The sequence below is a fragment of the Pipistrellus kuhlii genome, unplaced genomic scaffold (genome assembly GCF_014108245.1).
Source record: "Pipistrellus kuhlii isolate mPipKuh1 unplaced genomic scaffold, mPipKuh1.p scaffold_m20_p_16, whole genome shotgun sequence".
Lineage (NCBI taxonomy): Eukaryota > Metazoa > Chordata > Mammalia > Chiroptera > Vespertilionidae > Pipistrellus > Pipistrellus kuhlii.
Window position 1 is genome coordinate 32,005,793 of NW_023425471.1, and position 25,800 is coordinate 32,031,592.

Below are 25,800 nucleotides of genomic sequence, written 5' to 3' on the forward strand. Positions count from 1 at the left end.
TTAGAGCCAAGATGATAGTTGTATGCTATAATTACAGTAGAACTGGAGGGCGAGGAAGCAAGTAGCAGGTATGTAGATGGGAAATCTTTTAGGAACAATAATATGCTCCTTTGCCACTGGAGAGATCACAATGGAGAAAAACCCTATGAGTGTACTGATTGTGGGAAGTCTTTCAGGAGAAACAGTTACCTCTCTGAACACAAGGGAATTCACACTGTTGAAAGATCTTTTGAATGTACTTATTGTGGGAAGTTCTTTATATTAAAGGGGTACCTCATTAAATACTACTGTGTCCATACTGGAGAAAAACCCTATGCGTGTACTGATTGTGGGACATCTTTAGGAGCAACAATAACTTACTTAACCACAAGAGAATTCACACTGGAGAAAAACCTTTTGAATGTAGTGATTGTGGGAAGTTCTTTAGACGAGAGTCTACCCTCATTTGACACTACAGTGTTCATACCAGAGAAAAGCCTTATGAGTGTAGTGATTGTGGAAAGTTTTCGACAAAGACATTTGCTCATGGACCACCACAGAAGTCACACTAGAGAAAGAGTGGGAAATGTTTTAGCCTTGTTAGTTATGAGAGTTCACATTGGAGAAAAGCCTTAAATGTGCAGAGGATGTTTTATCTTTCTCACTCTACAACATTAAAGGAGACTTAAATCCATTTATCTGAATATAAACACCTTTTATCTAAACACTAGTAGCCTTTGACATGATATAATGCACAGTAGGCCTCGCCAGAGCTGGCAGGAACCACAGTGCAGCGCCCCAGAGCCAAACTGCTTCCATGGGAGCCAGGAGGAACCCATGCTAATTCTGTGGGAGGAGGGAGGGACCCAAGCTTCTTCTGCAGGAGGCAGGCCCACTATCTCCTCTTCAGATCTGCTCTTAGCCTCTGAGGCTGCAGGCTGGCCTCCCTGTCCCCTAGAGGCCCTTTGTGGCTGGGGCAACATCACAGCAATGAAGTAAGCATCCCACACCAGCTGCTCTGCTCCCACTGCACAGAGGCCTTCTACTGCCATGGTAATGAAGCAAACATTCTTCCAGGCTGCATAGGCTGCCCTCTCTCAGAGGCAGTCCTCCCAGGACTGGGTGACTCCTGCAAGTGACTTTCTCTACCACCTGTCTCAACTGAACAGTGTGCATAAATTACAACCCTCGTGTACTCAGGTAAAATAAATTCTGTTTCTCCCTTGTGCTTAAGTGAATTATGAGTATTCTGAGATCTTAGCAGTATTTTAATTCCTTACTCTCTCACTAGAAAATGCATCTGACCCAGGATTCATGCAAAGCCCCATTCTCAGCTAAGAAGTGCTACCTCTTTGAGGGACATTGTGGTTCTCACCTTATGCAGTGATGAATTGATATAAACTGATTGCTGTACACTGTTCTGTTGTATGATGTTTTTGTAATTGTTATTTTGCTTTTGTGCCTATAATTTTGTTGGTTCAATTAACTTGCTGGTTGATTTGAAAGCATAATTGTGATGTGTCAGCATGTAGAGTTGGCAGTTACTATGGGGATCTCAAACATTTTGTGCTTCAGAAAGGATAGCTTGATGGCAGAAAATCATTCTTTGTCCAATTTTGTTTGCATTACTGCCTTGAAATAAATACCACATGACTTTGTGGTTGTATTCTGTAAAAAAAAAAAAAAAGTGTTGAAATTTGTCAAATACTCTTTCTGCATCAATTGATATGACTATGTAGTTTTTGTATATTAATGTATTGATGTGATGTATCACATTTATTTTTTATAAATATATTTTATTGATTTTTTACAGAGAGGAAGAGAGAAGGATAGAGAGTTAGAAACATTGATCAGCCTCCTTCTGCTCACCCCCTACTAGGGATGCGCCCGCAACCAAGATACATGCCCTTGACGGGAATCGAACCTGCGATCTTTCAGTCCACAGGCCGATGCTCTATACACTGAGCCAAACTGGTTTTGGCTGTATCACATTTATTGATTTGTGAATACAGTGGTGCCTCACACAACGAACTTAATTCGTTCCAGGAGCAAGTTTGTTATGCGAAAAGTTCGTTATGTGAAACGTGTTTTCCCATAACAATACATGTTAAAAAAAATAATTCGTTCTGTAGCATAAAATATGCTAAGATGACATAAAAAAGATAAATTTTTTGTTATTATTTTTATTTAGATACATCTAAAAACATAATTTTTTTAAAAAAAACACACATTTTTTTAAATTTTAAGACAGACTAAGTAGAGTCTACCGAATCTTGCACATCTTCATCCATTTTCTGCTTTTTGGCCGATGGTTTCATGAAAAACCTTTCCAAAGTCGTTTGTTTTTCTCTTTTCTCCAACATCTGCCGGAAATAACGGACAAGAGTATCGGAGTAAAGATCGTTGATCCTGTTTGCTTCAGCTGAATCCGGATAGTGGGCATTGGTAAACTCCTGAACTGCTTTCCATTTGACCAGGATGTTCTTGATGTCAGCAGTTGGGATTGGTTGATTGTTTGATTGTTGTTCCTCGTTATCAGATGACGCTTCCCTTTGAGCATTGTCCTGTTGCTGGACCAGAAGTGCTTGGAGCTCTTCAGTTGTCAGCTCTTCTTTGTGTTCCTCAATAAGCTCCTCTACATCCTCTTCCTCTACCTCTAATTCCAACCTTTGGGCCACTGTGATGATGTCCTTCACCACTTCTGTGTCATCAACTACTGCTTCTTCCTGGGTCCACGAAGGCACAAGCATCTTCCAAGCAGAAATGAGGGTCCTTTGTGACACTTCTTCCCAGGCCTTCTGTATAAGTCGTATTGCCATAAGGACATCAAATTTCTCCTTCCAAAACTTTCGGACAGTCATATTGTCTTCACCAAACTCGCATTCTTCAAATACCTTATTAAAGAGGGCTCTAGTGTAGAGTTTTTTAAAGTTCGCAATAACTTGCTGATCCATTGGCTGAAGAATGGATGTGGTGTTTGGTGGCAAATACTGCACCTTGATAAAAGGATAATTTTCCTGCAATATTTCCTCTAGGTCTTTTGGGTGAGAAGGGGCATTGTCAAGTTTCAGAAGGGCTTTGAGCGGCAGTTCTTTTTCCAGCAAGAATTTCTTCACGGCAGGAGCAAAGGTTTCCAGAATCCATTCGTTGAAGATAACTTGGGTCACCCATGCTTTTTGATTGGACTTCCAATGGACGGGCAGTTTGGACTTAATAACGTTATTTTTCTCGAAAATTCTTGGATTTTCAGAGTGATAAACCAATAGAGGTTTGATCTTGAGGTCTCCCCTGGCATTAGACGAAAACATAAGGGTAACTCTGTCCTTCATGGCTTTGTGTCCTGGCAATTTCTTCTCCTCTTTTGTAATGAAGGTTCTGCTCGGCATTCTTTTCCAGAAAAGACCCGTTTCATCGGCATTGAACACTTGTTGTGGGCAGTATCCTTCATCCTTAATACATTTTTGAAAGTTAATAGAGAACTTTTCTGCTTCTTTCTTGTCAGCACTGCCAGCCTCACCATGCATAGTAACGCTGTGGATTCCACACCTTTTCTTAAATCTAAAAAACCACCCCCTGCTGGCTTTGAATTCTTCATTATCTTGATTGCTGCTACTTCCAGGGACGTTTTTCTTTAGATCGTCATAAATTCTCTTGGCTTTGTGACAGATAATATCTTGGGTTGTTACGTCACCTTTCACCTGCCTGTCCTTAATCCAAATCGCTAATAGCCTCTCCATTTCCTCATGGATTGAAGACCTATGTTTTTCATGAAATAGTTTTGATACTCCTTTGGCTACTTTGGCTGATTTGATTGCATCCTTATTTGTCAAAATGGTGAAAATGGTGGTCTTGCTGAGGCCAAACTCTTTGACGAGGTCACACTGTTTTACCCCACATTCACTCCTTCTAATTATTTCCTGTTTCATTTCAACAGAAATCACCTTCCTGCTTTTTTTAGAAGCCATGATATAAAAAAAAAATATTGAGTTTAACTTAAAAGGACGACTGCCGTGATACGTGCGTGATTTAATTCGTAATGAAGAACGATTGCCGCGATACGTGCTTAAGTTAAGTGCAGTGACTAACGACTGCCTGCAGTGCCTGCGCGGAAGGATGCAATACATTGGCAGCCATCGTGGAAGCTCGGGCAAAGCGGTCGTGGAAGCTCGGGCGACTTCGTTGTGTGAAACGAAGTTCGTTGTATGAATCATGAAAGGAAGTTCGTTGTGTGCAGCGTTCGCTGTGCGAGGCGTTCTTTATGCGAGGCATCACTGTATTGTATCAGCTTTGAAATCCCCGGAATATAATAATTCCCACTGGGTCATGGTGTATGATCTTTGTAATGTAATGCTGGATCTGATTTGTTAGAATTTTGTTGAGGATTTTAGCATCTATGTTCATCAGGGATACTGACCTGTAATTCACTTTCTTTGTAGTTAGTGTCTTTAACTGGTTTTGGGATTAGGGTAATGCTAGCTACATAGAAAGAGCTTGGAAGTGTGCCATCCTCTGGAATATTTTGGAATAATCTGAGGAGGATAGGTTTTATTTTTTTGAATGTTTGGTAAAGTTCCCATGTGAAGCTTTCCAGATCTGGGTTTCTATTTGCTGGAAGTTGTTGTTGTTTTTTTGTTTGTTTGTTTTTCTGCTTTGATTACATCCTTTGATATTCACCTATTCAGGTTTTATTATTATTATTATTCCTGGTTGAGTTTTAGGTTATTGTATTTTTCTAGGAATATGTCCATTTCATCTAGGTTGAGTAGTTAGTTGGAGAAGAGTTGTTCATAGATTTTTTTACAATCTTTTGTATTTCTTTGGGGTTGGTTGTTACTTCACTTCTTTCATTTATGATTTTGTTTAATTGGGTCCTCTTTCTTCTCTCCTTGGTGAGCCTGGATAGAGGTTCATTAATCTTGCTTATTCTTTAAAAGAACAAACTCTTGGTTTTATTGATCTTTTGTATTTTTTTGTCTCTATGCTGTTTATTTCCACTCTAATCTTTATGATTTCCTTTTCTACTTATTATGGGCTTTTCTTGTTGCTCTCTTTATAATTCTTTAAGTTACATGGTTAGATAATGTATTACCATTTTTTTGTGTTTTTCTGTGGTAGTCCGGTAGTGCTATAAACTTCCCTCTCAGGATTGCTTTCACTGTGTCCCATATATTTTGGATTGTTTTGTTTCTATCGTTATTTGTTTCCAGGATGCTTTTTATTTTTTCTTTGATCTCTTTGATAATCCCACATTGTTTAATAGCATGTTATTCAGCCTCCAGGTATTTGATTTTTTTCATTTTTATTGTATTTTTATTATATTCATTTTTATTGATTTCTAATTTTATGCCATTGTAATCTAAGCAGACGCTTGATATGATTTCTGTCTTCTTGAAATTGAAGATACTTTACCTGTGTCCCAATATGTGGTCTATCTTTGAAAATGTCCTGTGTGCACTTAAGAAGAATGTATAATCTGTAGCTTTGGGGCGAAATGTTTTGAAGATTTAATTCATCCAATCTAGTGGGTCATTAGGGATTGATGTTTCTATGCTGATTTCTTTGTCTAGAGGATTTATTCAGTGGTGCCATTTGGGTAGTAAATTCCCCTACTATAATTGTGTTGCTGTCACTCTCTCCCTTGGTATCTTCCAAAAGGTTTCTTTCTTTCTCTTTCTTCCTTTCTTTCTTCCTTTCTTTCTTTCTTCCTTTCTTTCTTTCTTCCTTTCTTTCTTCCTTCCTTCCTTTCTTCCTTCCTTTCTTCCTTCCTTCATTCTTCCTTCCTTCCTTCCTTCTTCCTTCCTGTCCTTCCTTTCTTCTTTCTTTCTTTCTTTCTTTCTTTCTTTCTTTTCTTTCTTTCTTCCTTCCTTCCTTCCTTCCTTCCTTCCTTCCTTCCTTCCTTCCTTCCTTCTTTCCTTCCTTCCTTTCTTTCCTTTCTTTGTTTTCTTTCTTTCTTTCTTTCTTTCTTTCTTTCTTTCTTTCTTTCTTTCTTTCTTTCTTTCTTTCTTTCTTTCTTCTTTCTTTCTTTCTTTCTTTTCTTCTTTTTAATGCTTTTGGCTGCTCCTGTATTGGGTGCATATGTTTACCAGAGTTGTATCCTCTTGTTGAATTGTTCCCTTTAGTATTATGTAGTAGCCCTCCTTATCTCTTGGTATGGCCTTCACTTTTAAGTCTATTTGGTCGTACATAATTATTGCTAGCCCAGTTTTGTTTTGTTTTTCATTTTCATTTGCCTGAAATAAATTTTTCCATCCCTTCACCATCAACCTATTTGAGTCCTTTGTTCTGAGGTGGGTCTCTTGTAGACAGCATATATATGGGTCTTGTTTTTTTTTTTTTTATTCATTCAACTACTCTATGTCTTTTGATGGGAGCATTTAATCCATTTACATTTAAGGGTGTTATTGGTAGATACTTGTTTGTAGCCATTTCTCTTCTTTATACCTGTGTTCCTTCTTCCCTTTATATTTCCTCTTTTTATAACAGTCACTTTAGCATTTCTTGCATTGCTGGTTTGTTGGTTATTACCTCCCTTAGCTTTTTTTTGTTTTGTTTTGTTCGAGAAGCTCCTGATTTTCCCTTCAATTTTGATTGATAGCCTTGCTGGATAAAGGATTTTTGGATTCAGTCCCTTGCTTTGCATCACTTTGTATATTTCATTACATTCCCTTTTAGACTGATATGTTTCTCTTGAGATGTTATTTGATAGTCCAATGGGAGATCCCTTGTAGGTAACTTTGTTTCTCTCTCTGGTAGCCTTTAAGATTCTTACTTTATCATTTATGTTTGCTAAGCTAATTATGATGTGTTTTGGTGTCAGTCTTTTTTGGGTCCATCTTGTTTGGGACTCTGTGTACTTCTTGGACTTGTGTGACATTTTATTCCCCAAATCAAGGAATTTTTCTGTCATTATTTATTTAAGCATGCTTTCTATTACTTGCTCAGCTTCCTCTCCTTCTGGCACCCCTATTTTGTGGATGTTGTTTTGTTTCGTGTTGTCCCAAAGCTCCTTTAGTGTCTTATCCTACTTTTTAATTTTTTTGGCAGTTGTTTCTCTGCTTGGGTGTTTTTTCTACCTTATCTTCTAACTCATTGATTAAGTTCTCTGCTTCTTTTGCCAACTGTGTTCTTTCTTCCGGCTATATCATTCTTCATATTCTCCTTAATCTTATTTATTTTATTTTGATTCTTACATGTGTTGAATTTTATTCCATCCTTTTCAGCATCCTTATAACCATCTATGACTAATTGCTTGCCTCCATTTTGTTTATTTCATTTTCTGGTGATTCCTCCTTTTCTGTCATATAGGGTTTTTATCTCTTTGTTTCACAATTTTTGCAATTCCTTTGTGATTATTTCCATGTATTAGATCAAACTGCTATGCCACTCTGATTTTGGGGGGATTTGTTTTATGTAGTGTATTTTTTGTGGGACCTAGTGGTACAATCTCTCTGGTATTCTGGGTTGGGTATTCTAGAGATTCCCCTACTTGGAATATTTGGGTTCTCTAGGTGTAGTTGGGTTTTGAGTATTATTGTCCCTTTTGTGGATAGAGTCTCCTCTCAGCATGTATGGTTATGTGACTTACTCTCTAGAATGTTTAGTGAACACCACAAAATACAACTCAACAAGACACAACACAAAGGGAATAAAACATGAATATACTCATGACATCAAAAATCTCAATTAAAGTGACCACAGGGAAAAGAGTTAAGAGAGAGAAAAATAGAGCTAAAATGTTACAGAAAAAGGGAATAAAAGGTAAGAGAGAAAAGAAAAAGAAGATAAAATATATATAGGAGAAAACACCACAAAAACAAACAAACAAACAATAAAAAATGCAAATAAGAATCTCCCTGAAATTGGGGTGGAAGGTAGAATCTATTGAGGCAGACTTATATACAGAAAGTAAGGTAGAGGGATTTAATGAATAGAGCAAGGACCACAGCTCACTATAGTGGGGGTAAAAGAAAAATGAGCAAATGAGAAATAATGAAAAAAAATAAAAAATAAAAATATAAAACATTTTTTAATTTACCTAGTTATTTATTCATTTACTTTTGGAAAAGGAGAATAGACAGGAGAGCACATAGGCTTGAGTTTAGTGAGTTTAACTAACAATTAGGAGAAGAAGAAAGCAAGAGAGGACAGGAAAAACAAAGGATAAAAAATTTACTAGCAAAGAAAGATAAAAGAGAAGGGTGCATGAACTTGGAGCAGGGAAGAGGAAATTAGATATATGAGTAAGCCAACAGAGACTACAATAATAATAACACATTAATAAAGCAGATAGCTGAAGCCGGTTTGGCTCAGTGGTAGAACATCGGTCTGCGGACTGAAAGGTCCCAGGTTCGATTCCAGTCAAGGGCATGTACATTGGTTGCCGGCACATGCCTGGTGGGGGGTGTGCAAGAGGCAGCTGGTCGATGTTTCTCTCTCATCGACGTTTCTGTCTCTCTATTTCTTTCCCTTCCTCTCTGTAAAAAATCAATAAAATATATTAAAAAAATAAAGCAGATAAAGAAGATCAATTTTTAACAAGAGGGAAAAATAGAGAAAAGAGTAAAACTAAAGTAGGGCCAGGAGAATAGAATACAGAATGAAAAAGGGAGAAGTGAGGAAGCAAAGGGTGGGAAAAAAGAAAAATTAAGTTAAAATAACCATAAAAATAAAAATAGAATGAAGAAAAAATAATATAAAAATAAAAGATAAAAAAACAATAAAGAAAAAATTGATTTAAATAAAAGGTGAAAAATAAACATGTGAAGTGTTGTTCACTTCAGCCAAGTTTTAATGCCCCATGGGGATTGATTTAAGACCCCACTCTTCTATTCTGTCAGCCACTTCTCAGTTTCTTGTTGTGTAGTTAGCACCATGTTGATCTTCCAAACATTCCACTGCTCCTCTCTGTCTGTTTCTATTGCCTTGGCTGCTAGCAGGATGGGACCAATCTGCCTGCTTTTCTTGTCTGCCTGCTGTCAGTCTTACCCAAGTCTCTGTTTCTGACAGGGCTTTAGGTAGGGTGGTGTTGTATTGTTTTCAGGGTTTGAATAATCACTCTTGATCCCAGTCCCTGAGGGCTACTTGGAGCTATTCAGACTCTTTATTTCCTCAGCAAAACTGAAGGTTTGGTGTGGCTGCACTAGCTTCCCTAAGGCTGCTGGGAGGAGCAGGCTCTTCAGGAGAAAAATGGCTGCTTGAATTTGGAGGGTCCAGATTCCTGGTCATCTCTCCCTGTTCTGTTCTCCTCCACAGCCTCTCCCCAGATTCCACATGTGTCCACTTCTACCTGCACTGCAGCCTCAGTTGAGTGTTTGTAATTGAAAAAATCCTATGAACTGGATTATGAGTAAAAGCAAAGAAAAAAACAGAAGCAAAACAACCACACAACTGTGAGCTTCTCTTCCCCACCCCAACTCTGCAGCTTGGGCAGCTCTTCAGACTGCCTTTCTGGGTGCAGCCTCTCATAGCTGTGGACTTAGATCTAATTTCCCCAGCCACCAGCAGCCCAATTGACGTCCTTTCCAATCAAATGTTACACCTGTTCCCAAATGAAGTGGCCTTGGAATAGGGCAGCTTTCTTATGACCTTCTTGGCCTGGTGTTTGTGCATTTGTTTCCATACCAGAACCCTGATCCTACCTTTCTCCAGGCATCTTCTGCCCTTTCTGGCTGCAAATTATCTCACCAGCTGTGTCAAATTTGCCAATTCCATATGGATGTTATACGATTTAATTGTTCTTCTATATTAAAGTGACCAGATTTTAACATTGGTAAAGCGGGACACCATTGATGGGGGTGGGGGTGCGGGGGTGGTTATTGATTAAAAATTTGGTCTATATGGAGCAACAAAAATTTTCATAGAATGCAAAAATAGTATTGTAATATATATTTTTTTAATTTCAAGATAAGTATAATTTAAAATATAATAAATAAAAAATTATAAATGTCACTTTCAAGGCCGGCACTAGACTTTTTGCTGCCACTATAAAATATAAATAATACTAGTACTGTCTGCTAAATTCAAAAAAAATTATGTATTTATGAAATAAATAAATGAATTACTTACCTAAATTATCTGAATAGCAGATTTGTAATGACATCACTTGTTTAACTAGCTTACTAGCACGCAGTACGATGTGTATCATCTGAGAGACAGTTACTAAATGTTTTCGTCATTGACAATCCCAAAAAACGCCATTGTTCATTAAGTCCAAACAATGGTGGTCGAATTCTAACAACTGATCAACAATGCAAACTTTGATAAGCAGTTCTCGATAACCAGTTCTCAACAAACATTTGTTATTATTAAAATTTAACATTATAAAATTAACAAAAATAATGTAAAACTCATATCCTGGCAAAATAGCCACATGGCCGCTGAAAACCGTATATTCCCTTGCCATTCTCCTGCTGTCCCCTAGTTTGTCATGCATTCTTTCCAAAAATCGGGACTTTTTTAAAACACCTCGGGACCCAGGAAAAATTGTTAAAAATTGAGACTGTCCTGCCAAAAGCGGGACATTTGGTCACCTTATTCTATATGATCTAGGAAAAGGCACAGGACAGGTCTGCCTATTCACCCACCATTTTCTTTTTCAGAATTCTTTTTTTTTTCTTACTATGATATGAAAGTTCACTCAGATACCTCAGAGGTAACTTTCCTGGGTCAGGATATTTGAACCTTTTAGAACAGATAGGTATGTTTTTTTGTTTGTTTGTTTTTCTCAATTATTTTGGAGTTTAATTTTCTCTTAAAGAGGTTTGTTCTTCCTGTTTCTGTTGGAAAATTATTATATTTGATGAATAAAACAGGAGTGGGACAGTTCTTTCTAATCTCATCCAGGCAGGAGTTCTTTTCTGTCTTGTTAAAAACAAACAAACAAACAAACAAAAAAAAAACTCAAAAAGAACCAAACAATCTCTTATCTTTACTTTTCTGACTGGGCTCTTAGAAGTCCATGTAACTTTTTTTTCTCCTATTGAAGAAATAGAAAGAAAACATGGGCCAAGACTTAACTTTACTCTTTGTAAGGAAGTTACTTTCTCTCCTAACCTGAATCTTTGTTTTCTTGGTTGTAAAACATGGATCATAATAATTGCCTTATTTATTTCTCAAGCCTATAAGTGAGGCTCAAATAGCACTATAAGGGTGAAAATGCTTTCTGAGTCTTGCAGTTAGAGCAGATGGGACATCTTCTCTATGAACTCATTTGCAAATGTTTTGCTTAACTGTTCCCTTTTGTTAGTCTCCTTGGTTTCAAATTATCATTCAAGAAAGTGCCATCTCTTTGACAGTTTCCCAATAATTTTCATATGTCTCATTCCTTAACTTCATTTAAAGAGTAGTTATTATTTTTCTTCTCTGCTCTTATTTCTCGGTACATATTTTGATTACTTACAGAATTGAAACATAAATAACATTATTTCATTATTATAACTATTTCTTTCAATACCTGCCATCCTCATTCAAAATCCAAGTTAGTCTAGGCTTTAAATTCCTTGAGACAAATCCAACTCCTTTTTGTAACTCTGTCCCAGTGCTTATATACCAATATTTGCTGTATAAATCAACCAGTTAATAAATTAATCAACAGCTATAAAGTGCTTTACAAACATAAGAAACTGTTCTTGATTTTTTCTTTTCTCTTTGCATACTTTCTTCCAAATCTTATAAGCCACACCACAGTACTCAGGCAATTAACAGTTTTCTTTCTTGATTGCACCATTGATTCATTTCTGATAGCCTCTTGCACACTGAGTTATATTCCTCCTTAGAATTCCTTATTATGGGATCATATATAATTAGTTAAATCTGCCTACCCATTACTTATTTGATTATAAAAAAAAAAAAACAAAACCCTAAAACTGATAGGGCTGCCCCTAAGATTCATTTCTATTTAATTTATATATATATGGCATATATTTATATATATATGGCTTCCTGTCCTAGTCTCCACTGCCCCACCTGCTTCCTTCCCTTCTCCCCTGCCCCACCTGCTTCCCTCCAGTCTCCGCCACCTTACTTGCTTCTCTGTAGCTTCGCTCCCTTCTAAAGCGCTTGGCTTCCTTGCTGTCTTCAGTCTTTGCTCTGCACCTGGACATGAAAATCAACCACCATCTTGGTTGAGTTAATTTGTATATTTGCTCTTGATTGGTTGGTGGGTGTGGTTGGTAGGTGTGGCTTGGAATAGTGGAGGTACGGCCAATTTGTATGTTTCTCTGTTATTAGATAGGATGTTTCTATTAAATATTTGTATACACTTTTTTTTTATTAAAGCTACATAATAGTTGTATCTCATTTTGGCTTTGATTTGCATTTTTCTACAACTATCATCTTGGCTCTAACCTTCCATACTTAATCTCCATCTCCAGCATACAGTAACAAGTGTTGAAGAGAATAAGGAAAATTTTGAACTATTCATTCTAATAGGGTTATTTTTAATGAATTTTCTAAAACAGGCAGTTGGCCAGCTGGGCCCAGCCCTAATTCCATTATTCACTCATGATGTAAATGTAAAAATATGAATTTGATTGTGTAAAATGGTTTAGCAGTTCCTCAAAAAATTAAATATAGAATTACCATATAACTTAGAAATTCTACCACTAGGGATATATCCAAGAGAATTGAAAACATATGTCCACAGTTTGAAATCCGATATGCCTGTGTGTTGAGGGATGGCTGGAAACAGTGGTGAGAGGTAGCAGGGGAAGGGCTCTCATACATACCCTTCTGTGGGGGTCACAGGTGAAGGAGGCCAGGGGAGTGGGGTAGGGATGGAGCACAATGCCCCTAGTCTCTTAGGAATCCCTATCTGTCCTCTGCAGTGTACATGGAAAAAAAGGCTGCCTCTGAGGAGGGGCCAGGACAGGCCTGGTGACCATCTAGAGTTCTGACTGCGGCTGGGAGTCAGGACTGACTCCCACCCACGTAGCCTGCTGTTTGGTCATCCTTCTGATCCTTTAATTAGTGATGGACCCTGGCTCTTTGTATATTAGAATCATTAACTTAATCTCTTTACCTATTATAACTTTATATATGTTCTATTTCTTTTTTTTAATTATTATTGGCACTATGTTCTACTTCTTTGTTAATCCTCACCTGAGAATATTTTTCTATTGATTTTTAGAAAGAGTGGAAGGGAGGGTGAGAGACACACAGAGAAACATTGATGTGAGAGAGATATATCTATTGGTTGTTTACGACACACAACCCAACCAGAGTCAGGGATTGAAACTGCAACTGAGGCCGGAACCGGTTTGGCTCAGTGGATAGAGCGTTGGCTTGCAGACTGAAAGGTCCCGGGTTCAATTCCGGGCAAGGGCATGTACCTTGATTGAGGGCACATCCCCAGTAGGGGGTGTGCAAGAGGCAGCTGATCGATGATTCTCTCTCATTGATGTTTCTAACTCGCTATCCCTCTCTCTTCTTCTCTGTGAAAAATCAATAAAATATATTTTTTAAAAAGAAAAAGAAAAAAAAAAGAAATTGCAACTGAGGTATGTGAAGGGTCCCAGAATCCAACCTGGGACCCTTCATTACATGGGCCAAAGCTCTATCCACTGATCCAACAAGCTTGTGTATTTATTATGTGAGTTTCGGTAATTTGTCTTTATAGGAATATTGCCTATTTCATTTTACTAGCCTATCTAGTTTATTGTATACAATTGCTTATATTATTTATTTATAATCCTTAAAGTCAGTAATAATGCCTCTTCTTACATTCCTGCTTTACATAATTCAAGTTTGTTTTGTATTCTTTGGGTCAATCTAACTAAAAATTTTTTTTTTCAATTTTGTTCTTTTTTTATACAGAACCAATTTTGGTTGTATTATTTTTCTCTCATATTTTACCATTTTATATTTCATTTCTTTAATCTTTATTATTACTTCCTTCTGTTGGCTTTGCTTTTCATTTTCCCAGTTCCTTAAGGTGAAAAGTTATGTTATTTACTTGATATATTTTCCTTAAGTACATGTATTTACAGTTATGCGTTTTCTCTAAGCTCTAGTTAGCTGCATCAAAAAGGTTTTAGTATGTTATATTTTTGTTTTCATTAACTTCAAATTTTTTCTAATTTCTTTGTGATTTCTTTTTTGACTTATTATCTAATTAGAAGCTTATAGTTTAATTTCTACATATTAAAAATTTCCCAAATTTTCTTTGTTGATTTACAATTAAATTTTATTGCAGTCTCAGCATACTTTTTTATTCTTTCAATATTTTTGTTAAATTTATTTAGAATTGTATTAAAGCCTTATATGTTTTTTTTTCTGGAAAAAGTTACATGTACACTTGTAGAGAATGTGTATTCTTCTGTTTTGGATAGAATTTTCTATGGACTTCAAATCCATAGAATTTGAGATTGCTAAGTGAATTTTTGTTATAGTTATAGTGTTTCTTAATTTTGATATTTCCATTTTTAATCATTTCTTTCTCTTATCAATATTTTTCATTTGATGAAATGTTGTTCTCATACTCTTCTTTAATTCTTTGTTCACGGTTTCTTTAAGAAAGTGGATTTAAAGTCTCAGTACAGCAATTTCAAAGTTTTCACTTTACTGAGACAGTTATATTGATTGATTTTATAACTTATCTTTGCCAAAACTGGTTTGGCTCAGTGGATAGAGCATCAGTCTGTGGACTGAAAGGTCCTAGGTTTGATTCCAGTCAAGGGCATGTGCATTGCTTGTGGGCACATACCTGGTAGGGGGTGTGCAGGAGGCAGCTGGTCAATGTTTCTCTCTCATTGAAGTTTCTAGCTCTCTATCCCTCTCCCTTCCTCTCTGTAAAAATCAATAAAATAATTCAATATATCAATATATCTATCTATCTATCTAGAGTGTATTTAAGTGTAAGAGTTATGATTCAAGGTGTTAGAGTGGTTCCAGGAAGGAGCCATGGACCAGGGAATACAGGCAACCTCCAATTTCTGAAAAAGACTAGGAACAAATACTTCTCTGAAGCCTCTACAATGAATGAAACCCTACTGGCACAGTGATTTTCCTGTTCTTCAGAAATGTGTTACAAATCAAATTGTTATAATCATCCCCATTCTTGTTTTCTTATGGACATATACTTTTGTTTCCATTTGGGTAATACTTAGAAATGGACTGTCTGGATCACATATTAAATGAAAAAAAAAATCAAGGCTCTAGGATCTTTCCAAAATGGTGGTGGTTAAGTGGAAGCTGCACTGACATCCTCCCAGGATCAAATAAGAATTACAGCTAAAATAAAGAAAAACCATCCTGAAAAATTAACTGAAGACTAGCTGAAATCTTTATAACCAAGGATGTAAAGCAGAGACCATATAGAGAGTAGCAGGAAGTGAAAAGACACAAGAGGACTGGCTGGTCTCTCCAACATAGCAACTGAAGACCTGGAAGGATACTTCAGCTGTGGGGAGTTCCCACTGAGAACTCTGGGATCTAAACCCTAGGATGTGCTTCCCAGCCCAGAGAACAAGAATCAAGAAACATACCCACATAACATCTGGTGAAAAGCAATGAGGTTGCTGTCTGCCATGGAGAGATGGCTGGAAATGCAGGCACCCTCTTAAAAGGCCAATGCACAAAATGTTATATACTGTCACTCACCTTGTTCTGCAGAAGAGGAAGGACAGAGTGTACCAGAGCAGTGTAAGGAGAATACAGGGTAGGGGGGATGGGCTGAGGTCAGAGCTCAGAAAGCAGCCATCCCAGTTTCCTGTGCCAAGTCATTCCATCATACTAAAGAAGACATATTTCCAGGCAGAACTTTATCATCCAAGCAGCTTTTGCCTGGAGGGAAAGTAATTGGCCCACCCTATTGGAAAACGTCTAGCCCCACTCTTTTTCTTTTTTAATATATTTTATTGATTTTTCACAGAGAGGAAGAGAGAGGGATAGAGAGTTAGATACGTCGATGAGAGAGAATCATCGACCAGCTGCCTCTTGCACACCCCTTATTGGGTATGTGCCCACAACAAAGGTACATGCTCTTGACCGGAATCGAACCCAGGACCTTTCAGTTCACAGGCCGACGCTCTATCCACTGAGTCAAACCGGTGCCGGCTAGCCCCACTCTTTGAACTCCACACCATGCTGTAGGCTATAGCCTGAGGATTATTAAGAGACTTAGAACAAACACATGGAAGCTAAATAGCATGTTATTAAACATTGAATAGGTTACCAATGAGATAAAAAAAAAAAGAGGAAAATCTTCCTGGAAACAAATGAAAATGAACACACAACAATTCAAAATCTATGTGGCACACTGACAGCAATCCCAAGAAGGAAGTTCACAGCCTACCTCAAAAAAAACCAAGAAAATTTTGATAATCTATCCAACAACTTAAAGAGTTAGAAAGAGAAAAATAAGAGAAGCCCAGAATATGAAGAAGGAAGGAAATAAAGATCAGAATAAAAATAAATGACAGAGGCTAAAAAAATACAAAAGATCAATAAAATAGGTAATGTGGGGACTAAAATTTTAATTTGCTCTTGCTCCAGGGTTTTTATTGTTGCTGTTTGTTATCGATGTTGTTTTATAGTTTAATTACTTTTATGAATTAATTTTTGTCATGCATGATCACTAATGTCTCTCCTTGGTTATTTTAGTGATCACCTAATTACTGGACATATTTTCTTAAGTGCTTAAACCAATGTATCTCCCCACCTTTGCCAAGGAGCTCTGTATGTGTTTTGAGAGCATCTGCCCTGCTTGCACAGAATATCAATGTTAAACACAAATCAAAGATTAAGACAATTTATTGTCATTCCAGGGATTACACACAGCCCTGAACATTTGTGTGGTCTTCCAGATTCATAGGAGTATATCAAAGCCCCCAGTGACATTTTTATTCCAAGTTTTTTTGTTTGTTTGTTTGTTAGTTTTATGGCATACATTTTTTAACCCCCAACTGATATTGCTACCTCAGGCAATGTTAAACAATTGATGATTGTTTTTTTTGTTTGTTTGTTTGTTTTTTTATGAGAATAGGGATTTTTGCATAGAGTGAGCTCTGATTCAGATCAAATAAAGATAACCTTGAGAATGGAACTTTTCCAGGAGTCTCCAAACAGGTTGAATTGTGACAATTAATTTGTGATAGGGCTTTACGAGCTACAAGCCCATTTTCCCCTTCCTGTGTCTACTGAGCTGGTGGTTTCCACAATTTCAGTCATTTTGAGGCTGCCAGTTTTCAAGGTTACCTCAGAGCTGGAGAGAATAAGAATAGAGAAAGTTGAAATTTTATAATACTTACTATTCTTATTGAAATTCAGCTGCTTCTCTTAATAAACACTCCTTAGATTGTTTGAAACATTTGGTTAGTTTCCATTGTGCTGAAAAAGTTAAAAAGTTTTGCCTGTGTTTAAGTGCTCTTAACGAAAAGCAGATTTTCAGGAGTTTTTACTTTACCATCTTCAGGAAGGGAAACGTTTGTTCCTAAAAATCAGTAAACTACTGTTAGGCTGTTATGTTGTGGTGAAAAGCCATAGTCTTTTAAATTAGAAACACTGTAGATTGACTTGTGTCTCAGTGACTTGCTTGTTTTATGACCGGAAGCAAGTGATTTACCCTCCTTTTATCTCAATTTTCTTTTCTCTTTAAAAAAAAATATTTTATTGATTTTTTTTACAGAGAGGAATGGAGAAGGATAGAGAATTAGGAACATCTATGAGAGAGAAACATCAATCAGCTGTCTCCTGCACACTATTGGGGATGTACCCACAACCAAGATACATGCCCTTGACTGGAATCGAACCTGGGACACTTCAGTGAGCAGGCTGACACTCTATCTACTGAACCAAACCATTTATGGCTGTATGGCAATTTTCTTATTAATTCAGTGAGGATGATAATACCATCCTCATACGATTATTGTGAGAATTAAATAAAAAAAACTTGATATGCAGGCTTAGGCAGAAGTAGGTTTACAGTTTTGAGAACATGAAACCTACTCTGATCTTGAGTTATTGTTTATTTTATTATTTTTCACACGAGCAACTATAACCCTTCTTTTATCACACCCTGTGAAGTTTCTGCTATATAAAAGGTATTTAATGCATATTCCTTTTGTCATTTACCTTTCTACTTAATTACAAATTTAGTGATTTCAATTTCAGTAAGTTTCAATGTTGGAGTTGCCCAGCTTATTTGGTATAAAAAATATGCAATACTGGTGTTAGGATGCTCAGCCAGTGGATAATACTACATTAGCTGTCACCTTTTAGCTACAGACTCATTTGCAAGGTGCCTTTAGGACTTGGTTGCTGCATTACAACTCCATTTTCATTTCTGCCTCCCAGCAATTGGTAGGCTTTCCTAACAGTAACACTATATTGTTGACTTATATTCAGCCTCTATTTATCACCATGCCCCATAGATCTTTTTTTTTTAGACCCACTCACATATAGCCAGTTATTTCTCTTATTTATTATTTATTTATTGTTAGATTTATATATTGTTTTTCTCCCTAAAAGCTTAAGTTTACTGTGCAGAGAACTTAAAACATGGCTCATCGAACATTACACATCTAAAATAAAATTGAAAATGGGGAAGTGGGTAGGCTAATATCCTGTTTTCCTGAAAATAAGACAGTGTCTTATATTAATTTTTGCTCCCAAAGTTGCGCTAGGTCTTATTTTCAGGGGCTGTCTTATTTTTCCATGAAGAAGAATATGGTACACATTTATTGTTAAATGAAAATAAAGGAAATTTATTACCTGTATATGGTATGGTAGTACGGTAGTTGTCAACACAAACCAGACAAACTGTGAATCCTATAGTATCAAGAATTTACTCATTTATCCAATGACAATCATGTCATCAGCTTCTGGAACATCATCATAACAATCCAATTCCTGAATTTCCTGGTGAATTTCTTGTGACTCCATTTCTTTCAGAATCAGTGGACCAAATCTCTCATGGTTAGCGTAGGGGGGCCTTATTTTCGGGGGATGCCTTATATTTCACTCAGAAGGAAACCTGTAAGTAGGTCTTATTTTCAGAGGATGTCTTATTTTCGGGGAAACATGGTAGGAATGGAAAATCTGAGGGATACTGGATGATGGGGAGAAACAGAAAAAGGATGCGCTGTGCAGTTCACTTTTCTTCTTTTAGTATGCCACTCTGCAAACTTTTCCCTGGTGTGTTTGGTGTCTTCTGTTTGTTTTTTGTTCTTGGTTTTGTTTTTTTTTGTTTGTGTGTGTGTGTGTGTGTGTTTTGTGTGTGTGTGTGTGTGTGTGTGTGTGTGTGTGTGTGTGTGTGTGTGTGTGTTTTGTTGTTGTTTTTAAGTTTCAGGTTTCTAATTCAATCTCAAGATTCCTGAGGTCATTTGTAGCTTAAAAATAGGTTTATTTGACCTGCATAAGTTTGGGTAAACAGAAAGCACAACACAATCTGTTTTCTCTTCTATTGCCCAAGTCATAAACTTAAATGCTAACTAACATTAGAATCAGAATAATTTCTTTCTTGACAGGAGGATAAGCCAATGAAGTGTGAACTATTGGTAGGAACACTGTGTATTGCATGTACAGTATTGTTGTATTCCATGTTTAATGATGACAGACAGTGTAAAAGAAAAAAGGGTACTTCATAGGCTATAAGTCACTAAATGCATTACACTGACATAAGATATAGTGAATTACAAATATTACTGGGCATAAAGTTGTAAGAAAGAATGACAATAGTGCCTTTACTTGCTATACATCAAATTCTGGCATCCCACAATGTACACTTTCAGTTTGCAAGCCTAAATCAAATGAATTTGGTGTGTAGAGTACAGCTCTGGTGTTATGAAACTTTTGAGGTTACACATGAACGGATATTGGCCTACTACCTCTGACATTGTTTTGCTGAGAAATCAATATTTGAGATTGTGTACAATATGTTCTTTGTTTAATATGAGTGCTTTCTACATATGTACACACACACACACACACACACACACACACACACACACACACTTTCCCTTTAGTGCATTACAGTGTGGTTTATGTGATCAGAGTTCATTATTCATTTTTAAAATTTTCATTACCATTAATATTTATCTAAGAGGGGTTAAATCAACTCAGAAAATTAACTGGCTCATTAGCAGACAACTAGTAAAAGCATCTAGAATTAATTTTCCTGTCTTCTGTTACCATGAATGAAAGTTGACTTTTTTTTTATATATAATTTTTTATAATTCTCAATGGGTTGGGGGCTCCAGGGTTTTGCCAATTATTTCATTAAACTGCTATGGGTGATATTTAAAAAAAAACATTTTATTTAAAAGAAAAGTGTCAAGACACTGTTCAGAATAGACAAACAAAGTTTGTTTTCAAAAACTAAACAGTTTTTTTACAAGGCTATAACAAAAGCTCTAGATAAGAATCTTTATCTGGATAGTCTTGGATCCAGTCCTATTTCTGTTTTCCCTCTGTTGTATCCCAGGGCACTATTATTGCTCTCTGTAACATTCTATTCCTTCAGAAAAAATCATTGGGTCTCAGAATTCTGTTAGGGTCCCAAAGGACATCCTTCTCTGAAATAATCATGATAGATGTAATTGTATTCCAAAGACTTGGCTGTTTTCCTGAATTTTGGTTTTGATTCTTCTTTTAACCATGTCTTGTGCAATACTTTAACATTATTGTGCAGTACTTTTATATTTAATACAGTAATCTTATTAAATATTTGGTAAAACCAAAATAGTTTATTCCTTTCCTCAAATATCATGCAACCAAATAACTTCATTTTGGAGACATATAAGATACTCAATACAGGGTAAATAAGGAATGCTTTAATATTTGTGATGGGCAACTGTTTTCACTAATGAATTCATGTTACCATGAATTCATTAGTGAAAACAGTGGCCTTAGTTCTAAGTAAAAAACAAAGCTGGTGACTTCTTTAAGTTTCATTAGTAAACTAAAAGTAAACAATAAACCAATATTACAAATAATTCTAGAAAATCTTTTCACCTAACACTTTTTGCCAGTTTAAAGAACTTTTATCCTCCCCTCTCTCTCTTTCTTTAGTTCTCATTGATTTGAAAGTAACTATCTCCTCAGAATGATTGTTTTCCTATTTTTTTAAAATATATTTTATTGATTTTTTTACAGAGAGGAAGAGAGAGGGATAGAGAGTCAGAAACATCGATGAGAGAGAATCATCTATCAGCCACCTCCTGCACACCCGCCACTGGGGATGTGCCAGCAACCAAGGTACATGCCCTTGACCGGAATGGAACCTGGGACCCCTCAGTCCGCAGGTCGACGCTCTATCCACTGAGCCAAACCGGTCTCGGCTGTTTTCCTATTTTTGATAACTTTTTCTTGCTCTCGTTAATTTTATTGTCATCTAGTCTAATTATGTTCAGGTGCAAGATGTCAGAGTCTGCTGTAACAAGCCAGGTTGGTGGGCTGAAAGGAAGTTTGATGTAACATTCAAAGCTAAGGTTACCATAACCTGGATTTTTTTTTCTGATTATTTTCCCATGTTCTGGAGGCAGGTAATGTAATGCCTAGGTATTTCGCTAAGTGATTTATAAAGATCAATCTGAGTTTTGAATGAAGTTCTAACAGACTGACCTTCTAGGCTTTGGAGATAGGAGTACTCTATTTATCCTTGCTTTCTCCAAAAGCAGGTTAACAGCCTTTGTCACAGAACTTCTATTTGAGTGAACCAAGCAGGTAATAATGGGAAAGCATCCCGGTTTACTAAAAGACAATATAATCACAGCTGATACATCTTTGTCCCATAGGCCTATTTTTTAAACAATAATTATATTCCTATCTTTCTATCAATATGTTCACAACTATTCTGGCCTCTGGGTTTTAGAATAAAATTCTAATAATTGTCACAAAGTATAAAAGGACATCTGGATAAGCCTTTCCTAATTCCTGCTAAAATGTTAATTGAAAAAGTTAACTAAAATGATTTCAAGAAAATTTTGAAAACTAATTGCTACAACTAAAGTGAAATTCTAATAACTTAAGGACAATGAAGCTGCAATCTGAAAGTTCCTGAACCAGCAATCTTCGGAGGTCTTAGGAAGGCAGGAAGATATTTTTCTCCACTTTTATTATCTGATACAGTGATTGAGCATTTGTACCAACCAGACAACTGGATAGTTGACCTGCTGTCTTCAGTTATGGGGATATAAAGTACAGCCAAAGAAATATAGTTAATAACATTGTAATAACTATGTATGGGGTGGGGAGACTACTTTGTAAAGTATGATTGTCTCACTACTATATTGTTCACCTGAAACTAGTACAATATAACATTAAATGTAAACTGTAAATAAAAATAAAATTTTTAAGTAAATAAATTGATTTCTAAAAATTTATAAATGTTTACTATAACAATCAAATAATGTAGTGTAAATAAAACAGCCCCAACAACCCCAAATCTTTTTTAAAAAGATATTTTTATTCATTTCAGAGAGGAAGGGAGACGGAGAGATAGAAACATCAATGACTAGAGAGAATCACCAGTCGGCTGCCTCCTGCACACCCCACACTGGGGACAGAGCCCACAATCTGGGCATGTGCCCTGACCAGGAATCAAACTGTGACCTCCTGGTTCATAGGCCGATGCTCAACCACTGAGCCACGCTGCCTGGGCAACAATCCCAAATCTTAACTCGATATAATCACTAGCATTTAGTGAATGCATTTCTAGAAATCTATGCAAATATATGCATAGATATTAATATAAAATTTATTTAAATGACATTATGCACATTATGCTGTATATATATATATATATATATATAATAAAATTACTTTGATTACTAAATAGCATTTTATAAACCATATTGGTTAGCTATTGACTCCCATCATCTTCTGTTCCTCATCCCCTCTTGTCCTCCTCTTATATAAAAGAATTGTCATTTTTCTCTTTTTCTCCTTAACTCCATGACTTCTTCCTTCCTCTCTCCCTCCCTGTTTTTCTACCTCCCTCCCTCCTTCCCTTCCTTCCTCCTTCCCTCCCTTCCTCCTTCCCTCCCTTCCTCCTTCCCTCCCTTCCTCCCTTCCTCCCTCCCTCCCTTCCTTCCTTCCTTCCTTCCTTCCTTCCTTCCTTCCTTCCTTCCTTCCTTCCTTCCTTCCTTCCTTCCTTCCTTCCTTCCTTCCCTCCTTCCTGAGCCACTATTACCATAGTCAACATTGACTCAATTCATTACTTACACCAAATGAGGAATACTATACTGGAAAATATTGAATTTTTATATGAAATAATGCAGTACCCTATAGAAGTGGGAAAGTTCAATTTCTTTGTCAGTAAAAAATAATTTTATTTTAACTATCATTAGATACTATGTTTTGCTAATGGAAGGACATTATAGCTTCCAGATAGGGAAGATAATTCAGTCAACATTCTGTTGTTTGAATTTACTTGTAAATAATTTTTAGTTAAACATTTTAATATATTTCTATTGTATTAGTAAAGAATAAAATATAACAAGGATATGAATGAATAGTGCTAAGCTTAAAATCCTACTTCAATTCCTTAATTTAGAGAAAATAATTTTCCTTTGTTAATTTTAGCTTAATGAATTAAATTGGGGGTGATTATAAACACAGAGACCTGGTAGGTATTGCATGTGAGTATAGTGAACCTAGTCTTGAGGAAACAATAGAGAGTGTTGGATACTGCAGAGAGCCCAAATACATGTGTCTACCAAAGACAGTCACTATTTCTCTGCTCCATTAATTGCTAAGTTACAATTTGAATTCATTGTTGCTAGATTTTCTGATATTCAATAAGCTAAAAATGCAGATACTCCTGTGAACTCTTTTGAGTTGTGAAAGTTGGCAAACAAATATCAGATAAAATGTGTGGGTGGGGGGAGGCAGTGTCTGTGGGATTTTTGCTGCCTAAATGCTTTAATTTGTGACTTCTGATATAGTGAACATGATATTATTTTTATACTAAAGGCCCAGATTCATGCACCAGTGGGATCCCTAGGTGTGGCCTGAACCTTCTCACAATCCAAGACCCCTTGGGGGATGATGGAGAGCCAATTTCAGTCCAATACCCATTGGCCAGGTCAATGGTCCCCACTGGTGCACGAATCAGAGAACAGGGCCTCTAGTTTGCATATAAGATCTTTGGTTAATCTCTTCCCACTCTCCCCACCCTTTCATTCCCTCTTAGATTGATCAGTGTGTTCCATGTTTCCATGTCTGTGCATTGAGTGTCTGCCCTGGTGGTCAGTGTACATCATAGTGAATGGTCAAACAGTTGAATGGTTGGATGGTCAGATGGTCATTTAGGCTTTTATATAGATAGATAGCTTTTTTTATTTACCCATGTGCAATTATTTTTAATATGCAAGTGTCATTTATTGAATGCCCTAGTATTATGGGAGGGTATAGAGAAAAAAGATACCGAATGAGAATAAAAACTATGGATACTATGTGAATTATATGCAAACAAATTATGAGAATTAGGTGACATTAATTCCATTTTACAGACAAAAAACTGAAGTTTGCAAGCTTTAAGTAATTTACAAATATCACACAGCTAGGAAATAGTAGAGCTGGAATATAAATCCAGGTGTATATGAGTTAAAAGCCAGTTATTTTTTTTATTTTGTACTAGAGGCCCAATGCATGAATTCCTGCACAGGTGAGGTCCTTGGCCTGGGCAATCAGGGCCAATTGGGGCAGCGAGAGGTTGGCTGAGGGGAGGGGCTTCTGGAGATTCCAATAAGGGTCATCTGGGCCAGGCAGCCAGGGGGAAGGGACTGTGGGGGGTTGGCTGGCTGGGGGAGGGGCTGCTGAAGGTTGAATAGCTGGAGGGAAGGGTTGCAGGAGGTTGTCTGCCCTGATTTGGGTCATCAGGCTGGCCAGCTGGGGGGCAGGGGCCGTGGGAGGTGGCTGGGGGAAGGGGCTATGAGAGGTTGGCTGTGAGAGCACACTGACCACCAGGAGGAAGCTCCTGCATTGAGCATCTGCCCTCTGGTGGTCAGTGTGCATCATAGCGACGAGTTGAACAGTCATTTGGTTGTTCAGTTGTTTAGTTGCTTAGGCTTAATGTATATAGATTGCTTTTTGGTGTGCAGCATAGTGGTTAGATAGCAATATACTTTACATAGTGTTTCCCTTTATATTTTCAGTATCCCATTTGGAACCTAACATAGTTATAAAATTATTGGTATATTTCCTATGCTTTACTGTGTGACTATTTTGTACCTATCAATTTGTATTTATTGTCCCTTCACTTCTTTCACCCAGTGTCCTACTCCCTGCCACTCCCCCCCACTCCCCCTGCAACACAACCCTTTCCTCTAGGAATATCCATATCTCTCTATGTATCTATGAGTCTGTTTCTGTTTTATTTATTTGTTGATATTGTTCTTTCCATTCCACGTATAAGTGAAATCATATGGTATTTGCCTTTTTCTGACTGACTTATTTCCCTGAGCATAATACCCTCTACGTCCACTCATACTGTTACAAATGGTAAGATTTTATATATATAATATATTTTATTGATTTTTTACAGAGAGGAAGAGAGAGGGATAGAGAGTTAGAAACATTGATGAGAGAGAATCATCGATCAGCTGCCTCTTGCACACCCCCTACTGAGGATGTGCCTGCAATCAAGGTACATGCCCTTGACCAGAATCGAACCTGGGACCTTTCAGTCCGCAGGCTGATGCTCTATCCACTGAGCCAAACCGGTTTTGGCAGATTTCATTTTTTATGGCTAATATTCATTGTGTATATGTACCACCACTTTTTTTTTAATCCATGTCTCTATTTTTGGGCACCTGGGTTGCTTCAATAGCTTGGCTATTATAAATAATGCTGCAAAAAATATAGGGATGCATATATTCCTTC

The 25,800-nt window shown here is 36.9% G+C and overlaps 1 long non-coding RNA gene across 1 annotated transcript; it reads right to left on the reverse strand.

The window, feature by feature from the left end:
* Positions 1-592: 592 nt before the first annotated feature.
* On the reverse strand, positions 593-20,266 carry LOC118720095. The gene is made up of 3 exons (XR_004988360.1): positions 20,255-20,266; positions 19,800-19,802; positions 593-706 (listed from the first exon to the last, which is right to left on the reverse strand). It is a non-coding gene; the product is annotated as an uncharacterized LOC118720095 (long non-coding RNA).
* Between the last annotated feature and the right edge of the window lie 5,534 nt (positions 20,267-25,800).